The sequence below is a fragment of the Tauraco erythrolophus genome, chromosome 2 (assembly GCF_009769465.1).
Source record: "Tauraco erythrolophus isolate bTauEry1 chromosome 2, bTauEry1.pri, whole genome shotgun sequence".
NCBI classification, from domain to species: Eukaryota; Metazoa; Chordata; class Aves; order Musophagiformes; family Musophagidae; genus Tauraco; species Tauraco erythrolophus.
The window spans coordinates 38,473,960-38,498,409 of NC_141466.1; the positions used below are offsets into that span (position 1 = coordinate 38,473,960).

At 41.8% G+C, this 24,450-nt stretch overlaps 1 protein-coding gene across 1 annotated transcript in view; it reads right to left on the reverse strand.

The window, feature by feature from the left end:
• The window catches only part of RIMS1 (regulating synaptic membrane exocytosis 1), a 349,852-nt gene that overhangs the window by 308,159 nt on the left and 17,243 nt on the right, over window positions 1-24,450 (reverse strand). The gene's annotated exons all lie outside the window — the stretch shown is intronic.

A 24,450-nucleotide genomic window follows, 5' to 3' on the forward strand; every position in this document is an offset into this window, starting at 1 on the left:
AGACGTCAATATGATCATGTGTTTTTATTGTTGCTAACAAAGTCAGTAAGTTTACTATTTTAGGCTTTTTGTTTTCTTTTTTAATTGGACTGAAATAAAGTGAAGGTAAAGCAAGGAAGTTCACTGAAGAACTAAGTTACTAAATTTTAACACATCTTTACATTCCTTATTTGCAAATAAGCTGGTGGCCACAGGGTTTTCTATTCATTATTTAAGAAGCCAAAAGCACGTTGCCTCTGCACTGCACATGAAAACAAAGGGTGAAATTTCATTGCAGTCACTGGCTTTTAACACTTGCCAAGCACGGGTCAGTGCGTGGAAACGGACCCTTATCAAGCACTTCAATGGTTGTTACCAGCAGGAAATCCAAAGCTCTGTCTTCAGACAGTTTGTTCAAGGCTTTGGACCTGCACCCAGTGTAACACCACAACCCTGAAGGTCACCAGAAGCGCTTTGCTTACGCTTCTTACAAAGCAAGGAAGGCCTCACGTACAGCACCACCCTTCCTTCAGCACCATCCTTCCTTCAGGACACCACAACAAAGAACAGAGGACCGAAAAGTGAACAGGGAAGCTGCTGGAGTTCAATGTAACCGAGCTGATGCTTTCTTTAATATTCACTCCTGTAAGTCACTTCGCAATTCCAGAGTTTTAAAACTCAGGATTACTGACAGCAGCCAGGGCCAGCATGCATGACAAGCTGAGATGTCAGTCTACGTGCAGTCAAGGCTGGCTTGCAGGGCTTACGTGATGGGGCATGCTTTTGTAAACGCAAAAGCAAAACAGAAAGAGACCAATTTTTCCCTCCTTACTCGATTATGAAAAAAAGAATCTAATAATATTTTTTAATGCACAAGGTAAATTAAATAGGAGCTTCCCAACCACTTAAAAAGAACTCCCCATCTATACTTCAGACTTAATAAGCACATACTAGTTAGCAGGTAAAAGAACAGCAAATATGTTATTTCAGTGTTAGCAAATATTTAGATGTTGTTGTTATTTCAATCACAGGTCTAAATGATTATCTGTTTAATCCTATTTCCCAGCAGTAATGTAACATGGATAGGCTTATTTATAAATTTTTTTTTAATGTAACTAAGGAATCAGGGTACCCAATTATAGTCTTTTAAAAGGGAACAGGTTTTCAAACAGTGCCAACCTTGAAAACCCTCTAAGATGTTTCATCTAATAACTGTCATATTTCAATGGCAGTTTTTAAAACCGTGCTTAATAGGCACAATTTTTTTCAATATTGATGAACAACTATGAAGTGCTGGTCTGGAAATTGCTAAAGGAATGCGAAGAAACACTAAACCGAATTATTTTGAACAGATATTGCAATTATGTGATGAAGTGAACCACATGAAAATTAAACCTACCATGCTAAAAACACAGGCATGTTTCAACTGAGAAGAAACACAGTAACATCATATTTAAAATAGCTAATGGTAAACAGCAAAATGCTGTTGAATTGCATTTACAGTAGGTAAATGACAGTTACACTTAAAAAGATGAGCAAAGGATGATTCATCCTAACTTATGTCCTGCTTTAACTGATTTTAAATTCTAGACCAGTATTTTTCAACTCACTGATTAATGACATACTAGTATGGCACAGGAGTTTCAAACACTTAGCTGACAAAGAGATGTACAGTTAGGTTAAGACATTACAAAACTTTTTAACACTATGGATCTTCTATTTTTAAGTAAACACACATTTTGTCCTTACACCTAACTCCCACATACCAGATCTTCTATACTGAGAGGGGTGCTATTAGCTGTGCAGAATTCAGCAAAAAACAGCATCTAAAAAGCAGTCGCAGCTGGTAGAGACTGGCATATTCTCAAGTACAGGTTTGCAAAACAACTACGGGAACTTCCCGGCTACTGAATCTGTATGACTATGGGACAAACCTCCTTGCTGACTCTGCAATTTCAAAAGCATTCAGATGTTGTACGAATCTCATTCGCTGTGCAGAGACCATGAGTGTTTCAGAGAACATGGAAAAAAGCTTCTTCAGTACAGTTTATTCGTGCTGACGTATCTTCTGCTATCACCCCTGGAACAAGTGTTTTTTTCTTTTGTCCAGAATGACCATGAAGTTTCTGGGTATTAAAGGTTATCTCCCTCCTCTGTCTGCGGAGCTCAGAGACAATGAGTGCTTCAAAGGAGAAGGAACACAACTCCACACAACCTTCTCCTAAAATAGAGGACATCAAACAGACAGGGCAAACTTCTGCCAGTTTTAGAAGGAGCTACTAAAGGAAGCAAAAGCTTCTCCAAACAGAAGTCAAAAAAACAAAAAAGTCAAAATGTGACAGATCTTATTGATCATACCATTTTAGCCAGAGCTGTGGATGCCCCGGATGCTGGGTGCTGTAGGTGTTAGGCAGTCACAAAAGCACAGCCCCTGACAGCTGATTATCCAAGTACAGGGCACGCCACAACACACGGACACTAACAGATGGGAGAGCAGAAGGAAAGAATGAGTCAATATTGGTCCGTGTGTCAAAAGAGCTGGCACTTGAAGCCCCAGGTAAAACTGCAAGCCCACCGGGGGATAGTCACACAACAAGGAAGAGCAAAACTCGTAACCACTTTTGGAAGGGTGATTAAAGTACTCATTAGTCTGGGCATGCAATGTTTTATTCTGATCTAAGTAGTACATGTGACTTTAGCCAGGTCTCGGTATCATGCATTTGAAGGAAACGACTATCAAAGACAGAGGTAAATTTAAGAAAACTGAAAAGAAAGAAGAATTTAAGAAAATACGGGTCACATCAGGCCAGTGGCAAGAGCATCCTTTGAGGAATTGACTGTTTTTTCTAAACAAAAGTAGACGCAGTTGATCTAAATTTTGATAAAGCATTTGATATGGAGTCAAATGGGAAATCATCAGTTAAACTGAAGAAAGTTTCTTCAGCAACCAAGCCGAAGAAAAGGCAGGAATATATTTATCTGAGAGGGGTACTATCAGCCAAAACCACGGACGACTAATCAAGTTTCACAGAATTGGGATTAGGATTGCCTGTATTTATCATTTATCTCAATAGTCTTTGCACAAGAAGTGTAATTGTGATGAAGAAGTTTTCCAGCGATTCAAATTCAGGAGGTAAGGTCAATTAAGAGAAAGATTGAACTGTACACAAAGTCAAATGATCTTGAGTAACACAATAAGATTACATTCAGTAGTACAAAATGTAATGTCAGGCAGCTACAGATTAATAACATCTATTACAAGCTACGAGTTCATTACCTGGAAACGAGTGAGGAAAGAGAGAGAGACCAACCGGCTCAAGTCTGGTCGTTCATCACAGCATGACTGTGAACAACAAATGCAATCCCAAAAGATGGTAAATATAGTGCATTTCTGATAGAGATGGGAGAACTCTACCATTGTACAAGGCTCTCTCAAAACCTCACCAGTACTGAGAAAAGCTGTGGACAACCCAGTGAGAGACTCATGATGTACTCAGCTTAAAATGTTCTTTTTAATACTGTTATAGAAACAGGCAGCCAAGGATGGCCTGCAAAACTGTATTTGACCTCTTGTTAAAGCACTTTGGCAATGTTGTACACATCATTATCTTAAATAATTCATATGTTGTAGGTATTGTAATTATATACGTGTCAATGTTCCACCTAAAGGCCTTCTAAACTCTCACTAATGCAAGATGTATTAAACAAAGACAGAAAACAGATTAATGAGAGAGGAAGCAGTGGCGTGGGATGTTTTACTGTACAAGTGGTACAGGAATGCTCCCCTCACTTTGTAAGGTTTACATGCCAACAAGTTACAGTTTGTAATTAGCAATAATTCCTTGTGGTTGGTCCTTAAGAATTCAAGGATTTATGTACTTTAAAAATGTAATGAATTAGAAAAGTATATCAGGTAAATGTGTAAAAGCAGAATATAAATCTGGAATGAAGAGAAAAGAAAGGCACCACTGGAATGACCAGAAGAAAAGCGTAAGAGGAATGAACTTCCCTACCTCCCAGAGACCCTCCTCAACTGCAGCGACTATTTCAGCCTAGCTCAGATGATGAATGTCTGTAAATTGCCTATCTTGGTAGCCGCCCACTGAAATTCTTGAATTTTAAGAATAAATTACATCTCTGTCCACGGTCTCCCTCTCCCTATATCTGTAGGAAGAGGGGAGAGAAAAAAAACCTAGTGGAACATCCTGCTGGAGAAAAAGCCGACCAGGATGACCGGAGAATGGAGCCTGCCTGAGCAAAGGAAACCTAAAGAGCTCACAGTGCCATCCAAACAACTTTGCAAGAATGTAACACCGTCTTCTTTAACTACATCGGAGTGAAAAACATGGAGTAAAAGAGCTGAATAAGAAACATATAGACACTGGTTAGGAAATAAATTAAGGACGGAATTTATAATATCTAATTGTAAGACTAGATCTGAGAACTGATCTCTTCTAGCTGGCATCTGGAGGCCTTGTGTCAGAGGAACCCTTTTGCAGAGATCTGAATAGATACATGTATGCGTACAAAAAGCATCACTCCTCCTAACATATCTGAAAATACTGAGTCCTCCTCTGCAGCTGAATACTGGAAAACGTAATTTTTAACCAGTTTCTAAAAGCATCCTGTGACTAGCACAAATAAAAGTTACAGAGCTACAGAATGGCCAGCCTCTTGTATTTTACTCATCTGCAAGTATATAAGCAGCCATAAGTACACTGGGAACATCACTGAACTCACCAAATATTTAGATTGAGCTTTTCAGGTCAGGTAACAAACACTGCACAGAAGATCCAAATCAGACCATAGCATGCAAGAGGAGGAGGACAGACAGAGCATGGGAAACACCAACAGAACTACATGGTTACTCAATTCAGATATAATTATTACCCTTCCGATTCAGATGTGTGATCATCTTTTAATTGCTGGTCCTTCAAAGCGCAAACGCATATAAAATCATGAGGAGATATTTTTATCAGTTATCTGAATTATGTAGTATCATCATGATACCTGAATTATAAGGGAAGCTGCTACTAAAAGCCATTTTCATAGATTCATAGATTTCTAGGTTGGAAAAGACCTTAGAGATCATCCAGTCCAACCGTCCCTAATCCCCATTAAACCGTATCCCTAAGTAGATCATCCACCCTATTCTTAAACACATCCAGAGATGGAGACTCAACCACCTCCCTGGGCAGCCTATTCCAGTGGCTGACAACCCTTTCAGAGAAGAAATACTTCCTAACATCCAACCTGAATCTCCCTGACTAAGCTTATACCCATTTCCTCTTGTTCTATCACCCATCACTAATGTAAAGAGCCCTTCCCCCACCTCCCCACCATCCCTTCTCAAGTATTTGCAGGCTGTAATCAGGTCTCCCCTCAGCCTCCTCTTCTCCAGGCTAAACAGCCCCAACTCCCTTAGCCGCTCCTCGTAAGTTTTATTTTCCAGCCCCTTGACCAGTTTAGTCGCCCTTCTTTGGACTCACTCCAGGAGCTCAATATCTCTCCTAAAGCGAGGGGCCCAAAACTGGACACAATATTCACATAAAAACACCATGCTGCAGTAGCTGTAATCCAAATTATGACCCAACAATATAAAAAAGTAGGAATTTTACAGAGGAATCATTATACGACAAGTATCTTTCAAAACAAAACCAAGATTTATTTGTGAATGTGTGCATGTATTCACTTATATATGGTTTTCTTTCAAATAAAGATTCAAAAGAGCAGCAAGCAATCCAACTGCTATACAGCGGGAACTAATGTAGGAAGACCTTGTCAGTACAGCATACAAAAACATCATCAAACTAGTGCAAAGAGAAGTGGGCAGTATCCATATTGACCACTTGATGTTTAGCACACCAGTTCTCACCTGGAAGAGGCACACCAGCTTTCCATGGACTGGAGGAACTCCAGCCCTGCTTTTGTAGACAGCTGTCAAGACATTGGCTCCAGCCGTTTGACTCTGTGAGCCTGCACACGTGTCTCCAAGGCAGCTTCCATGTAAGGCTGCTGTTCTAGATCTGCCTGCCTTGGGCTGAAAGCCTGTTGCTCACTGGCTTTATTCAGAAAGGTACATGTAACATCTCTGACAGAAACATGGACAGTGGGATTAAGCGGACCCTCAGCAAGTTTCCTGACAACACCAAACTGTGTGGTGATTTAGATTAGATCAAAGGAAGAAATTCTTCCCTCTGAGGGTGGTGAGGCACTGGAACAGGTTGTCCAGAGAAGTTGTGGATGACCCATCTCTAGAGGTGTTCAAGACTAGGTTGGATGAGGCTTTGAGCAACCTGGTGTAGTGGAAGGTGTCCCTGCCCATGGCAGGAGGGTTGGAACTAGATGATCTTTAAGGTTGCTTCCAACCCAAACCATTCTATGATTCTATGACATGCTGCCAAAGTTCTGAAAACTTACATATTAGAGGTTTTTTATAATTTGTTGACGCATATTAAGAAATGCACGTACAGGAGATTCATGTTAATTCAGCTTACGTATTTCTTGATTTCTGAGTTCTCACACTTGGAAACCTAAAGTTATCTTTAGTTTTTTAATAAATTTCTATGTGGAAAAAAATACAGATTTTTTTTCTAGGAACTCAACACTTGCACAGTACAACAAATAAACATGTATATGTGAGCACACAGGCACACACTTGGAGCCACAAAGCGCCATGTTCACCTCATCTAGTTTTTGGGGTGCAGAATGCAGCCATCGCATTGCAGTTGTTACCCCAGTCTCCTTTACCAGCCAAACGGGCACTTTCAGGCTATGAGTCATTTCATCTTAGCATAAAGGTAAAAAAAAAATAGGTTCTTCAAGGGTGTGATTCATCTGTCCTGTTTCTCTCCATTCCCCACACAGGGAGCCTTGGGTGACTAACTCAAGATGTAGACGTCTACATTTTGCCATATGAATCCCACTCACAGTCTGTAATTTCCCAAGCAAATCATGCTAGAGCATGAGATTTCAAAACTGAAGAAGGGAGGTAACGGAGACAATTTCCTTCTCCTCCCCCTACCTGTGCAAAGTTAATTATATATGTTGCCCTTGTATTGTGTGTGGTCGCTGGAGAGATCTGACAACATACCTTGAATTGTAAGACTATCAAAATATTTTCCAAGTACTACTTCTTTCTGATACTCAAGTTGAAAGTTATTACAAAGCCAAGAGAAAGCTCACAATGAATATCACACTTTCAGGGAAGGAAGGAGTTAGATGAAAAGATAATTCAATTGACTAGATGAAAATTGGTTCAAAGGAAAGAAATCAGCATGCCACAAGGTCTGGGCATCTCAAAGGACAACCTAGATTCAGGCAATCTGAAAAGAAGGAAAAAAAGGGAGTTAATTTCTATTCTCACAAACAACTAGAGCCAATCAAATTTTCCTAGATTGATTTATAAAAACAAAGGAAGAAGCAGGGGTCCCTGTACCTGCTCTGAATATTAATTTGAAAACTGTAGTGTCCACATGACCCTGAGGATGAGCAATGCTGAAATTCCAGTGGTCCTGGAAATCACTGGGTGGGATTTTTAATCTTCCCTGGAGGCAGCAGCAAGGGGGCGAAGAAAAAATAGGAGACCAGAGAGACCCAGAGATAGGAAGAAGAAATAACACGAGGTGATTGCGTGGGGAAAAGAAAGAGTATGAGGCAGTTCAGTGGAAGCTGGGAATCATCAGATTTTTATTTACAGTGGGGAAAAGAGATTTCTAATTCTGCTACCCGGAACGTGGTCACTCCAGAAGTAGAGGCAGGGTCCACTCAAGCAGCTTCACCTACAAGAAATTAAATGTCACTCCTACTCCTCATTTGCCTCTTCTGACTTTGATGCTTTTCTCTTGTAATTTCCACTTTTCTGAGCAAAAGTACAACTACTTGCTTTTCTGAAATATTTACTGTTGTTGCTGAGTTTAGTGTACAAAGTCAACCCAGGTGATGGACACTAAACATACTACTTTCACAGAGGCAGAATATCCAAAAAGAGCAGAGCTGCACACAGAAATCTTTGAAGTACTTAAAAACAAAGACAAATCTCAGGATCCCAAGCAACGGGATGTCTTCCTCAATAGCCTGCAAGCTTCTGTTTGCAGAAAGGTGTCAGATGAAAGGAGAGATCTCTATTGGTGAGTATTTTCAGTTTATGACTTTGGGAGAACTGCTGTCACCGAGTTAATAATATTAAAACATTGTATTAGATATTAGTACATTACCTACAAATATACTTTACAGAAGTACTGGGCTACTGCTACATTCCACTTACACAAATTCTTTCTGGAATCTCCTGAAGATAATATACCTCCTCCTCTTTTCTTTCAAGACATTGATTTGAGCTGCTTTACATTTTTTTTCAGTTCTGTCATTAATCTTACAAGAATTTCCAGAGACATTTCCATGTTTATATACTTGTCTTTTAAAACTCAAGCACGAGGAAATTTTCATCTTTAGAGGATCTTCCTTCTTCACAACCAAGAGCAACGCATTCCTTCTATTGAAGTACTTTGCAGACTCATTTTCTTCCAGTAACCATCTAATGTATTTAGGTCCCAAACCTGTAATGAGCACAGATGCAAGGGTCTGCCCACACACAGCAGGAAAAGGGCCATAATTCTGACTCATCTGGTAATTTATGCTTCTATACTGGTGTTACAATAATGTTAATATTGCATGAAAATATTTCTATAACACTTATAATATTTGTCAAAAAATAATATTCAGAGATTGTAAAATTGCCACCATGATTCTTACATGATCAGAATATCTCATCCTCCAGTAGCCCAAACTGGCGACAGCACATCAGAACCCAGCACACCTGCCTTGGTGTTTCGAGCTTCGGTGTTTCCACTGCTCACAGTGACCTGTGCCACCGACCGAGCTTGGAGAGGCAAGAAGCGAGTACACTGGCAAATGAAAATATTCAGCTCAGCTGCTACAAAAGGCTTCGAATTCTGTGGTGTAAAATGCCTTGCCTGCTGCCAACCATATACCTACCAGCAGATCTCTGTTAAGGGCTTACGCTGCTGTCTCTCCTTAAAGTGTACATTCATCTCATGTTCCTATCTCTCTTTAAAAATGCAAAAGAAGATAACTAAGATTCTCAGAAAGTGTGTAACAAGTAAAAAAAAAATTAAATTTACAGTGGCTTATGTGTAGTAATCACTGTACAGGACAGGTCTAATGTAGATGCAGGATAGGTCACACATAGAATAAACATATAGGAGTTTTTTATACATTTTTTTATATATACACTTCATCTCAGCTAGAATAGATTTAGAATTTGAGACCAGAATCGAAACTTTTGGATAGTACTCTTAAGGGCTCATTTAATTTGGTTAAATAAAAAAGTGTCCCCCTCCTCATTTTTTTCTGTTTAAAAACTGTAGCATACATCATTGATGAAATACAAAACACAGACAGATTTGCAATATTGACTTGGATGCACTCAGACAATTTTATGCAAGTTTTGCCACAGTTTGATTTCCTTTTGTTCAGAAAAAGCTATTTTGCCTTTCCATGCTTGTATTTCAAGTATCTTTTTTCTTTGGTCGTTAAGTATACCATGGATTACATCACACAAATGTAGCTCCTACATTCTCAGTAAGCAGTGATGGAATTTGCTAGGATCCATTTCATTTTCTTCTATGCCAAGAAGACATGAAAAGAAGATTCTCAGATTAAAAAAAAACATCCCACAGGATGGTTTTAAATAACACTGTTGCTCTGAATGACTGAGATGAGTTTTTTAAGAAACTCTAAAATATTCAAATGACTATATAACACATTTAAACAGACGTAAGTATGAAAGACACGATTGTGTGTGTGAACGCAGGCATGTGGGAAGATGTGTACTTACGTACATATTAATGTTACTGGATGAAACAAGCTTATGTTTGGGAACAAAATAACTTACACAGATGCAATTCCTAAGTTCTTGAGATCTCTTCTTGGACAGGTCAGATCATTCAACTCCTCTAGATCCTTTCCAAGTTTTGCTATTATGGGTTAATCTCACTCAAGCCCCAACCCAAACAAAAACATCTGGTGCTTGTTGTATTTCTTACTAAGTTATTAAAAAACCTGCTCTGATTCATTCCTTCCTGCATTAATTTAAAAAAAAAAAAAAACAACCAAACCCTACACCATTTCCTACCTCTACCTGAGTTGTGGCCTTCCAATGTGCGAACAGAAGCACTGTGATTATGTTTTGAGGGTCCATATTCCTGGGGAGCTGTGGTGCGAGGAGGAATGGGGAGACAGGTACCTACAGGCTCATCGTTGGTAAGCTAGAGGATGAGAAGTGGCAGCTGTAGTTGATTAGTTCATCAATCACTCAAAGCCATTAGTGCATTAAATTAAGATTGCTTGAAGGCACGTGGAGCAATTTACCTTGCACAAAATAAAGGAATTAACAAAATTGAACGTGAAGAAACTATTATCTGATCCCTGGTTCTTCCTCAGGATCTTTCATCCAAGGACCTAAAAGCATTCAGAGGCCAAAACTTTCTAAAGATGAGTCCCAACTTTGTCTGCTCAGAGGTTACCGCTTGCACAGATTTGTGTCTGCCTCTCAATGGACCCAAAGTGTACAAGCAGAGCGCTCACATCAACACATCTTCAGGCATGCTTGCATAGGTCTTACAAGAAAAGCACTCGAGCACACACTCTGCAGATGGCTGCACTGAGACTGCTCTTTTGGAAAGGGCAGATACACCCACCCGTTATGCTTCTCTCATCCACAAATACACATCTTCGGATTACTCTACCCTTTCTGATTTCTTGCAAAGAAGTTTGTCCTTTTTCTTTCACAGTACACTGTAAGAAGATGCAGTTCAAAATTAAGAAAGTAAATAAATAAGAAAGACAAAGCACATTTGCTAGGATGGCAGGCCCACTAGGGAATCAAAAGAGCAATCTCCACCACTATGTGACAGATTATGGGGCTACAGAAATGTAAAAGCCATGGTCCCGTGAAGAGCAGCAGTTCTCCAAGGAGCAAAGGCAGGGCACTGTGGGCAGAGGATTTAATTTTGCACACTTTTAATGCCTGGCATTTCATTTCCAACACACAGCTCCCTTGGTAAGAGGTGAAATCCTCAGGGCACGGCACTGCAGAGGACTCGGAGCAGTGGCAGCTGAGGACAAATCTCTGTAGTTCTGACTGTCCATGCCACGTCTGTAGGGTTGACTGCAATGTCTGAAGCGGCCCAGAGCCACACAGGTACAATGCTGACATAAAGCTTTATTAATTCCCTTCCCTTTTATATGCAAATTCTCTTCCGTGCATCACAGAATCTCATCCGATGACCTGATTTCACACGCACTTCTGAAGCGGTTTATAACAAATACACACACAAATACAGGAATGCATATGTATATACACATTATATAAAATATATTTAAACATATCACAGAGAGACCACATAAATTGCCAGTGAGGAGTGGTCAAGACCTTCACCTGTGATGTGATATATCTTGCTTCAAAAATCTTTTTTAGGATTCGGATTTGCATTCTTCATGGAGGAGTCTTAGCCATCAGGATCCTGAGCATTTGGATATATTCTCTCCCAAAGCTGATGCAGTCGATATAAAAATACTGAACTAGTTACTAACTAGTATATTTAAAATTACCAAATTGTCTTCACAGCTCACTAGTTAAGACATATGCTTAGGAACTGACTGGGTAGGATTCACTCCCTAATCCAACAAATATTTTTAAATACACAGAATGATATAGGGGTGTTCTTTTTTGTTGGCATTTTTTTTTCCAGCAGGGAAAATGAGGGAAAATTTTCTAATTAAGCACAATTTAAAAAGACACCATTTTTGGCCACTCTATAACCAATTTTTTTTTTTTTCCCCATTTTGGGGCAGCATCCCAAAAACCAGTAATCAGCACAGGCACAGAAGTACTGACCAGAAACTGTGTCTTGCTCCGTTTAGTCTGCATGGTCTACATAACACAGCAGGTCAAACTCTCAGAAGTGTTCAGCGTTCTTTCAGGCACCAACGCAAACTTCCTGATTTCACAGGGATATGGTGGATGAGCACTGGCACTAAGTTCTTGCAAAAACGAAGACAAGAAAAGGACAGCCATACCTATGTGTTCGCAAAGCGCAGCAGTCTCTACACTCTATAGCTCTCACCTGCAATTCAGCATGATGATAGCTGCATCAAAGCTAAAGCAAACGGTTAGATGCCACGTTACCATACCAGTAGCAGCAGAGACATTCAATATATCAATATATTCACATTTCAGCTCTCTTTCAGAAGCACTGCATCTGCACTGATGTCAACAGGGACAATGCCTATTGATTTCCATGGGGCAAGGGTTTCACCATGAGTCTCTATAGAGGGTATCACAGTGAACACGCCACACTCTTCATATTTGTCGTGATACATTACAAGGTAAACTTCCACCGTTTATTCAAGACTAGATTTATCAGAGAAAGGAAATGCAGTTAATAAGTGAAATCCAACAGAAAGTCCTTTAAAACAAGCCTAAACAAATACCACCTCTTATTAACATGCTGTGTTTCTTTCCTTCCACAACACCATGTTCCATGAGCTCTTGAGTAATTTTGGTCACAACCAATTTTCATTAAAGTGGAAGACTCAAGGATCCTCATATCATCGGAAGGATAAGCTTAATCCTTCAGCTCTGTCTGCAATCCATTCCTATATTGTTGAAAACTTAGCTGTAGTATGGTGATATTTTAACTTAAGATAAAGCTCTCTGAAACGATCTGAAAACAACTGACATTTATTTGTAGGTATGTTTAACCATTTGTGAATTCCAAAACTTCAAAGTTATAAGAGCAGATTTCAAAATGCTTAGACTGCCCTACAGAATGGGAATACTCAGCTATATGCAGTCTCTCCTCTCCCAAGCACCTCTATAGCAAGGAATATAAAGTGATTGAGAAAAGCTGCAGACATTGAGCCTTAACTGTCAGTTCACTAGCGGTAAAAAAGTTCATAAGTCTGTCACCAGCCATAGGTTATTTAAACTTACATTTCCTAGGAGGAAAAAAAAAAAAAAAAGCCTTTTGGGCACTGTTTTGAGCACAGCTTGGCCAAACATAAGGACTCAATCCAAATAAATCTCACATGTTACCCTGACACGACTTTTCAAAATGAATTCTAAGCTTTTTGGTTATCTTCATTAAGGATTAGTCTTCAAATTCTGTATTTGTTTCATTAGAAACAAAATGCTTTTTAGTGTCTTTGGAAAGGGATATTTTGAGGAATATGAAGACACAGTTGTTTGATTTGCACACAGTTAAAACAGAAAGATGCGTGCGAGTAAAATGTGTAAGGTGTTACGTGAGTGCCTCCTTTCCTTGGCCAAAGGTGGGGAGTGAATGGAGCAAGAATGGGAGTCTCATGAACAACAGTTTTCTTGGTCTCTAATGGACTGTTCCTCAGAAGAGCTGAGACTATCCGAACAAAAGCAGAAATTGTCAGGGCCTGAGGTGTTCTGAGGCCTTGGAGAAGAAAGGACAAGAAGCTGGAAGTGAAGAGAAGTGAAGAGAAGTGAATGGGGAAGAACAAGAGTGCAGAGCGGATGTGGAAAGGAAGATGAGGTTAGACGACAGATGGGAAGCAGGAGTACAGCATGGCTTATATCTGTGCCAGAAACCACTAAAAATACAATGCTTCTAGCTACAAAATCATATATATGTGTATTTTGTATATGATATATTACATATACGCACACGTACACTCAGAAAAATGCTTTATAAGACATTTAAACAATACATAGATAAAGTTTTCCCCATCCCTCTGTTCCCTCAGCCATGTGTTACCAAGATATATTACTGAAGCAAGCTTCCACTTCAAACATGTTCACTTGAAACTGGCAGCAGTAAGTTGTGCCTTCTGGACTTAAAAAACCAAAAAGAATACTCCTATGCATATTTTGTATGCCTGCCTAAAGGAAATTTTGGTGCTGAATTAGAAAGGGGGAATTTATGAACAAACTGCACACTAAAATACAGAGCAATTTGTGAAGGACTTTCAGAAGACTCCATCTAGCACTTCCTAAAATACTATATTGTCATATAAATCTTCGACTTCAAATAGCCCAATGTAAGAAAAAAAAAAATCTGGACAGGAGCTATTAAAAGGCCCAAACTGTTCCCATTTCCATAACATTCTTCATCCCCTCACTACCACATCAAGGAGTCTTATCTCTGCCTCTTACGCTTGTAAAAATGTATGCAAACAGTAATGGAACAAGTGACTAGGAGATTACAAAATCCAATTTTCCTGCTCCTAGTACAAATTTCCAATACACCAAAACACCCACCTATGCTATTTTACTCACTGCAGGAAACCCCACGTTAGCTGCTACAAAACGCATTTTAAAAGACAAACTTGCACCTCTAAACACTTACACAAACGTACACCACCATATGCCATTTACCATTCAAGACTAAGAGATCAATAATCACAATCATAAGGTTCTGCTCTATCACCACACTGTGCTTTAAAACAAAGAAATAAAATGAAATAAATTTCTTGTGTTATCTAATGTTTCAGATATTATATTTCTACTGAAATCTCTGCACTTACTAAGTCATCAACACATCAACATCTACCAAATGCTTTGTTTTTCACTGCAGAATAAAACAAGAGGGGAAAGGAAAGTGTGAGCACCATAAATGGACACTGGAGGCCATAATGAAGGACTAAAGGCAATGAGAACTCACTGGGTTCTGCAAAAGTCCATTGCCAGAGTCACAAACTGGCATCTTTCTCACAGCTGAAATAGTCTGCCTCAGAAACATTTCTATTACTTGTGCATTTTTCTGTTCTTCTGAGTATTAATTTTTCTGGGCATTGTCAAATAACCCCTTCCAAAAGCTGACACAGTTCCAAGGCTCACTATAGGAGCTCTGAGGAACTTCAAGTTTTTTAATCTTTGAAATGAAACAGTTAGTCACAAGCTGCCATTACTGTCAAAATACCATCAGTATCTAAAAAAAAAAAAAACCAAACATATATATATATACACATTCTCAGCGGAATGCTGTAAATTCGTCAATCATCAGCATGCCCTACCTGCTCAGGTTAAATAGGAAAATTAAGAAAATCCCTTGGTATGTGCAGAACACACACCTGGTATATTAGGATTATCACTGGCTATGAGGAAAGAATTTTTGCAGGACCCACTTGTTAAACTACGGAAAGCATATTACTCATTAGGACCCATGGCCTCTAAAACAGCCACTAATTTTTCCAGTAGCATCCTGTACGTCAGGGCACAGAAGACTGGCACTGCTGTACTCGGAAAGAAAACTGTATTTTGGCATTTGCACTTTATTATACACTAGACCAAGGTTTATGGTGTCTAATTAAGGGCCAAATACGGTCTAGAAAGTAGAGAAACTTTTCATTGTAACATAATTTGAATTCTACACTAGCAAGAATATGATTTAAATACAGCTTTACATTACGTAGCAAGGCCCATAGGAAAAGAATATCCAACAAAAAAAAAATCAGAAGATCCCTTTGAAGAACTATTTTAGTTTTCCTTTAGAAACAGACAAAAAAGATTTTCAATATTAAATGCCTCATGAAGAAGTGTGGCCTTGGTTTCAAGCTTTCAATGAACTAAAACAATAGAGAAAATTAACAGAAGATGTAAATAGGATTTTTAAAACCTCTTTTGTTAAAGTTGGAGCTGCATTTATTCTTAGTGTTATCTGCAGATCCTATTCTGGCTAAAAAAAAAAAAAGAGAGAGATAAAAATCAACTCTTTTCTGTATATTGATTACATTTGCTTATAAAAAAGTCTGACCAAAAGGGTTTATAAAAACTCCCTTCAACATTTTTTGAATGTTTTAAAAATTGAATGATATAAAAAGAAAATACAAAAACGTGCTTAGAGAGAGGATTTTGGAAGGGAGACTGGAATAAAGGACTCCTATATCAGAATAACTATACTATGTATTGCTAGCATGAGCTGCTATGTGTTGGTGAAGTCTATTTCAATATTATTTGCATATGTGCTTTAAGGTCCTCAATACATTTTCCTAGCTGCAGGGCTTTTTTTATCTTTTTTTCACTGAGGTTAGCAGCCATTTATTAGAGAACAGCCACCTTGACCAGCATGGAGAACAGCTTTTCTGATGTGGTTTTTCTGAAGGCAGAACTCCCAAAGGCAAACTCATGATCATTCAACCAGTGAATGAAAGTATTTCCACTTTTTCTTAACAATTAGGCCTTGAGTGACATTATCAATATGACTTGGAGGAAAATAAAATATCGCGGTGTAAAATACTAAGCTTGCATAATGGTTCAAGAAATAAAAACTTACCTTTAGAGCAACACATAGTGTGCATCTGCCTTGTTTAGACAACGGAAAGATGGCCAAAGAGCAATGCACCGGTTAACAGCTCTGGTATTAATGGCTCTGGCAGTAATGGCATTAAACTGAAAGAGGGTAGATTTCAATTAGACCTAAGGAAGAAATTCTTCAACCTGAAGATGGTGAGGCACTGGAACGCATTGTTCAGAGAAGTTGCGGATGCCCCATCCCTGGAACTATTCAAGGCCAGGTTGGATGAGGCTTTGAGCAACATGGTCTAGGGGAAGGTGTCGCTGCCCGTGGCAGCGGGGTTGGAACTAGGTGATCTTTAAGGTGCCTTCCAACCCAAATCATTCTCTGATTCTATGATATTAGGTCATTGTTTGCCTCGATCTTTTGTAAAGAAGACTGGGTGATGTTTGACTATTCTATTCACTCCTGTCTTAATATCTTTGTCAATGACCTGGACAAGGGGATCAAGTGCATCATCAGTTAGTTTGAAGATGACACCAAGTTGGGCGGGAGTGTTGATCTGCTCGAGGGTAAAAAGGCTCTACGGAAGGATCTGGACAGGCTGGATCAAAGAACCGAGGCCAACTGTTACAAGGTTCAACAAGGCTAAGTGCCAAGTCCTGCATTTGGGTCACAACAACTCCATGCAATGCCACAGGCTTGGGGAAGAGGGGCTGGAAAGCTGCCTGGCAGAAAAAGATTGGGAGGTGTTGATTGACAGCTGGCTCCCTATGAGCCAGCAGTGTGCCTGGGTGGCCAAGAAGGCCTACAGCATCCTGGCTTGTATCAGAAACGGTGTGGCCAGAAGTGATCATCCCCCTGTACTTGGCACTGGTGAGGCCACATAGAATCATAGAATCATAGAATGGTTAGGGCTGGAAGGGACCTTCAAAGGTCATCTAGTCCAACCCCCCTGCAAGGAACAGGGATATCTCCAACTAGATCAGGTTGCTCAGGGCCTTGTCCAACCTGGCCTTGAACGTCTCCAGGGATGGAGCATCCACCACCTCTCTGGGCAACCTGTTCCAGTGTTCTACCACTCTCATAGTAAAAAATTTTTTCCTAATATCCAACCTGAACCTACCTCCCTCTATTTTAAAACCATTACCCCTTGTCCTATCATAACTGGCCCTCCTGAACAGCCTCTCCCCATCTTTCCTGTAGGCCCCCTTGAGGTACTGGAAGACCGCTATAAGGTCACCCCGGAGCCTCCTCTTCTCCAGGCTGAACAGCCCCAACTCTTTCAGCCTGTCCTCATAGGAAACAAACAAAACATCTCAAACACTGTGTTCAGTTTTGGGCCCCTCACTATCAGAAATACATTGAGGTGCTGAAGCATGTCCAAAGAAGGGCTACGAAGCTGGTGAAGGGTCTAGAGCATAAGTCCTACAAGGAGCAGCTGAGAGAACTGGGTTGCTTAGCCTGGGGAAAAGGAGGCTGAAGGGAAACCTTATCGCTCTCTACAGCTGCCTGAAAGGTGGTTGTAGTGAGGTGGGTGTTGGTCTCTTCTCCCAGGTAACAAGCAATAGGACAAGAGGAAATGGCCTCAAGTTGTGCCAGGGGAGGTTCAGATCGGATATTGGGAAAAATTTCTTCACTGAAAGAGTTGTCAGGCATTGGAACAGGCTGCCCAGGGAAGTGGTTGAGTCACTGTCCGCGGAGGTATTTAAAAGACATGTAGATGTGGTGCTTAGGGACATGGTTTAGTGGTGGACTTGGCACTGTTAGGTTTACCGTTGAACTCCATGATCTTAAAGGCCATTTCCAACCTAAATGATTTTATGAATCTATGATCTTGTGGAGTGCATTTTTTTACAAATAGAGTTTTTTAAACGTGCTCCCTGTTCACGCAGTGAACAATGTTCCCTGTTATCAAACATCAAAGCATGAAATTTCAACACACGAAGAAATTCTAGTCGTTAAGTGTTTCAAATCTGTATGCAGTCACAAATAACTTCACAACATGCAGGGAGCACACACATCAAATCCACACAATGGGATCTATGTCTTTTTATTAAAACAGCATTTGGGTATGACCTTAAAGGTTTTTTCCAACCCAAATGATGCTATGATTCTATGTCACTGAGCTGCATGGCCAACTTTGGACAGAAGAAGCAAGTGGAGAGATTCAAGGGTATTCTCAGCAATACATTTTGGTAAATAACAAAGTTGTGCCTATGTAGAAGATGCATGACCTAACTGAGTTAACTACATGAAATGCCTGAGTTTAAAAGCAGCAAACACGAACCTTTCTCATGAGCACAAAGTATTGAACTTGCTGTTAAACTACCATTGTAGTACCATTGTACTGTGTATCCTATACAATAGATTTATATCTTCCTTTGCCAAAATGATTTGTATTCATATCTGATTCTTACGAAATTATCACCTTGAACAAACGATGAGGCTTCACTACCCAGGAGGCAGCATTCCTTACAGAAGAACCCTAAATACAGTCCCAATTTTGGTACAGAGAGTGAAGTCAGACATCAACAAAGCCGGTTATTTGGATTTATTATTACTGATTTGCCTTGGAGCACTGTGCCCTGAGTCCTCCACTGAGACCACAGATTCTCAGGAGTAAAGCCTAGAGACTATCCAAACACATAGGAAAGAAGTGTCACTGAGACAAGAAACAATCTGAGGAAAGAAGATGGACAACTGAAGGGAAGAGAAAAGCACTATCTCAGTTTAACAAATGCAGACTTGAGGTATTGGCAGACCCCAACTTCTCCAGAATGGCAGCACACAAAGATTAACTGTAGCTCAAGTCTCCCTCCAATAACTTAACATCCAGACTAATTCTCTCTTAAACTGAAATCAAGAAGTACGAATCTCAGAGTAGCATTAGCAGAACAATGACAGATTTTCTGGATGACAATGACTGATAATTGCTCCTGACACTTGTCACAGGCTACCAGAAGTCTTCCAGATACAGTGATACTCAGCACCATGGCAGCACAATGCATCTTGGAAAAAAATCAGTCAGTCTTGATTGTAATTTCTGGCAAATAAGCAGCTGAATTAGCAAACTCCCATCACAGTTAGCACTTCTGGCAAATCCCTACCCTTAAAGTTCAACAAAAAGCACCAAAGATGTGGGAAATGAATCATAAAATCTCTTCAAGTGACCCCTCCAGAACTGCTGGATCCCAGCACATGCTCTGGGTATTGTCTATCAGTTGTGGTTAGACAACTCAATATCAAGGGCTGGTATCTTTCAGGTACTTCACATTAATTTAAAAGAAAGGGAAAAAAATGATGTTTTCAGAAGACTAGTATCATTAATCATCCTGCTCTTGCAATGGATGACCACTAAGATATGTATGTATCACAGCGTCACTCCCATATCTTGACTTCCTGAAACTCCAAATTCTTAAATTAGTAGAGTTGGTATAGAAGCAAGATATCACTGATAAACCAAGTAGCTGATGTCAAAATTTTGTTTCTATCAAGAGTGCTTATTCTGTAATGTGGGGAAGAAATACAAAACCGTTGGTCTCAAGCTACAACATATCTCAGACTTAAAATACCCATCCCTTTCCTCAGTACAATCCCCAGGATATTCTATTTCCCTCAACTTTTTTGTCCAGCAGATCTGCTTACTTGTATCTCTCTGTCTCTCTCCCACCTTCTCTCTTTCCTCTCTCCCTTTTTTTTTTTTTTTGGCTAATGAATATCACACATTCAATAACTTTCTTTTTTTTTGAGGATGGGGTAGGCTGCTGTATCCTTGTGTGCATACTTGTGGTCAGCAGCAGTCTGTGAACCGTAACATTTGCTTGTGTAGCTACGAAGACATGATTACACGGATTGCAGTGTGAGATTTCATTGTGCCTCCCTTGTCAAGCACTCCGGGGCAGACACCTGTTCCATATTAAAGTCTGCATCCTTCTATCCTTAAGGTCATCCAAAACAGTCAAAACTTAAGTTTAGTGCAAGACTGTCTGCTGCAGCCACCCCTCCCAAACATAGCACTGATACACTTCTTTGCCTCTTTCATATCCATCGTCTGGCTGACAAGATACAGGATTACACTACTGCTTATCTGCTTCTCATCACAGTTCGGCAAACTCATTATTTTCACTAACATCGAGGAAAGAAATAGTTAGATCAGCCCAGGAGAGTGAAGGGTTAGTTCTGTGTTAACCACACTGTTATTGTTTGACAATCTTTAATTGTGAAAATAAGGTTCATACTGTAGCCAAATGGGGTCTTCTACATCAAGAAAAAAGGGCGACAAAGAGCTGGCAATGCTCCTCTTTCCCTTTCCAGCTATTTCAGAGGATGTAGGATCAGATGGTGCGGGATCAAGGCAGAGACTTCTATGCTGCCTCTACAGGATTTAGATGCTGTTTCCTGTCTCCTCTCCCTTTCCATTGTGCCACTGGGAAAAACGCAGAGAGAAACAGCCAGAGGTTCCAGGTGGTCGGATCAGTGCTAGATGCAGCCAAGCAAACCCCTGATACCGAAGAGCACAGGGAGTAAAATAAGACTGCCTACCATCATGTTTGCTCACCCCAAATGACTCTGTGCAGTCCATGAGATTATGCACCTATGTGGCTTATCTCAAACACTGGAGCAAATTTTTCTAACGCTGTCTCCCATACTACTATATATAATATGCATATGCACAGCCACACACACACACATGTACCAGGGAGATCTCCACACCCTGCCTGGGGACCGAAGAGTCATCCCTATCCACCAGAGTGCGGTATTGGGGAAAAACTACAGACAAGCACCAGGGAGATTTCCCAGCCAAGAGCAGCTGCTGATTCAGCAAAGCAGGGACCTTTACACATTCAGAGCACTTTCTGTGGTTTTGATTAAGGTCTCTGCTGTGCAGTGATCTCTTTTCCCCAGTTGTTCTCCCTTCTTCTCACCTGCTCAGTCTTTCAGCTGTACTTGCACGCTCACCTCAAACTTCAGCATCGTTTATTCCTTTTTCTTCCCATTCAGCTTATGCCTTTCAGCTCCATTCTTCACGCACCCAAAAAGCAGAGACGCCACCTTTAATTAAAACAAAACCACACAAACACACCCCATTCCCTCGGGCACCGAGCCTGCACAGATTAATACGCACATGCACACAACCTCCAATATGTCAGGCAGGAGATGACAAGGCTGGACAGACGCAGGGGACGTGTAACCCTGCCTACAAACCTTGAGACTAACACAACGTTAGTGCTGCCTTACAGCTGATCTACTTGTGCTCTTTATACCTCACCTCCCTTTTGTCTGCTTACTGTGGTAGAAGGTAAACTCTTAGTTTGGGCCCTTTCCACAACCCTCTGTCAGACAGCTCCTGTAACAGCAGAGGCCCTTTCCAAATCACGGTAAGCACTCTTCCTATAAGTAATCAGATTAAAGCAAATTCCAAATATTCAAAGGCCTCAAAAATCCTGAGACTGAGTTAGCACAGCAAATTGTTTTGAAAAATAATAATTTGCATTACTACTACTATTAGGTTTAGGAACTCTGAGATGTGGCTGAGCTCGGTTTCCAAGTCCTCTGCTACAAGCAAGGAGGAGACCTAACCACCCTTCTTCTTGCTAAACCAGACCACATCTTCCATATAGACCTACCTTTCAATGAGAAGCTTAGGGGCAGCCCAAGAGTAGTTAGGTAATACTATAAAATACTACTAAAAATTTTCTGAGAACATTGAATTCAAATGCACCGAGATGTCCAGTTCCTTCTTCGGTCAAGCTACCCTATGTTTCCGGATGCTCTCACTGCGCCATCCAAGCCTGCCGAGATCCAGGAAAGCAGCTCTGCCAAGCCCCAAGCATCTGAACCTAATGACTCAGATCCTTCTCTTCACAGTCATGAGGCTGGCTCACACTCTGAGCATTTCTGAACCTACTTGCCTTCTAATTTATTTATTTTTCACACTGAAAATAAATGTTCACTTCCCCTTGATTTGTGTGCTTAACCATCTCCAGTTCAAACCCAAAGTGAAACGGACACATAAATATACAAGTCCCAGGTCTCCTACCAAAGGATCCATCACTTTTCATTACCCAGTTCTCCATGTGCAGAAGCGCTATTTTACACTTGTTCTGCACTAGACGAACAGGCAGCTGCATCACTCACAGACTACTTCCAGGCTCCCATCCTAGCTAATTCCAGCCTTCCTCTCTTGAAAACGGCCCTGAGGAGCGCAGCGACCCGGAGCGCTGCGAACAGGAGCGGGCAAACAGGGGCGTGGCGCGGCAGAACTAGGGGCGCGGCAGTTCGCGCAGGCAGGGCGCGTCAGGGAGGGCGCCGACCCGGGACGTTTGCTGTTCCTGGTTCTCAGGATAACATGGCCAACACCCGCCTTAGAGCAAGGGCTGCAGCTTCGGCCGCGAGGTCTGCACCGGTTCCCCCTGCGGCAGTCGATGTCTCCGTGCAGACGGAACAGCCAAGGGGAGAGGCGGCGGTGCAGACCCTGGCCTGCAGGCAGTGCCTGGATCCTACTTCTGGGGCAGGCACCAGCCCTGACTGCAGAAGGTGCATCCAGGTGGAGGAGCTCCTGCGGCAGGTGGCTGAACTGCAAGAGGCTGTCAGGAGGCTGAGGGACATCAGGGAGGCTGAAAGGGAGCTGGATGCTTGGTTCCAGGCGCAGTCTGCACCCGAACCGCAGCAACCAGTGCACCAACCAGAAACCCCTCCACTGACAAATAAGATAAGTAAGAAGGCAGAAGATGCCAACAAATGGGAAGTTGTACGGCGCAGCAGGCGCAGCAGGAAGAAGCAGCAGCTTCCCCAGAACCCCACGATACCCCTGCAGAACCGCTTTGCCACTCTGCAGACCGAAGAAGTAAAACCTAACACCTCGGGGGAGGTACTGGAGAAAGACGAGGCAGCTCAACCAACAAGGGTGGTAACTAGCGCCACCAAGAAAAAGAGGCGCGTGGTGGTAGTGGGTGACTCCCTCCTAAAAGGTACGGAGGCACCCATCTGCCGACCCGATGCGCTGTCTCGGGAGGTATGCTGTCTCCCGGGTGCTCGTATCAGGGATGTTACCAAGAGATTACCTAGCCTCATACGGCCCACAGACTATTACCCACTACTGGTGTTTCATGTGGGTACCAATGATACAGCTGTCAGCAATCTGAAAAACATCAAAAGGGACTTTAGGGCCCTGGGTGCAGCAGTCAAGGACTCTGGGGCACAGATAGTGTTCTCATCAGTGCTTCCAGTCGAGGGGCAGGGACCTGCAAGGGCCAAACGTATCTGGCAGGTTAACTCATGGCTCAGGGACTGGTGCTACAGCCAGGGCTTTGGGTATTTTGACCATGGGGTAAATTTTGAGAAGCCTGGGTTGCTAGGGGCAGATGGCGTGCACCTAACCGAGAAAGGGAAGAAGGTGCTTGGACAAAGGCTTGCCAGACTTGTGCATAGAGCTTTAAACTAGTATTGCTGGGGGAGGGGGAGCACAGTTCAGCCTACTGCTGTCAGCATGGCGCCAGTGCCAGCACCGAGGGTCCAGAGGCTGAGGAAGGATCACAGGTATGTTCAAATGAACTTATGCTGCCACCCAAGAGAACCCCTGTCACTCCAGCCAGCGAGTCGGCTTTGTCGGAGGCCCAGCTGAAGTGTATGTACACCAACGCACGCAGCATGGGAAATAAACAGGATGAACTAGAGATGCGTGTACATGAGCAGGGCTACGACCTTATTGGCATCACGGAGACGTGGTGGGACGACTCCTATGACTGGAGTGTCAACATGGAGGGGTATAAGCTTTTTAGAAAGGACAGGAAGGGGAGACGAGGAGGGGGTGTTGCTCTCTACGTCAGCAACCGGCTGGAGTGCGTGGAGCTACACCTGGGGTCGGAGGAGGAGCTGACAGAGAGCTTATGGGTCAAGATTAGAGGACGGGGACGGATAGGGGACGTTACGGTAGGAGTCTGTTACAGGCCACCTGGCCAGGAGGACAGAGCAGATGAGGCGCTTTATAGCCAGATAGGAGCAGCCTCGCGGTCACAAGCCCTGGTCCTCATGGGGGACTTCAACCACCCTGACATCTGTTGGAGAGACAATACGGCAGGGCACGGGCAGTCCAGGAGGTTCCTGGAATGCGTGGATGACAACTTCCTCCTGCAGATGATAGAGGAGCCGACAAGGAGGGGTGCCATGCTTGACCTTGTGC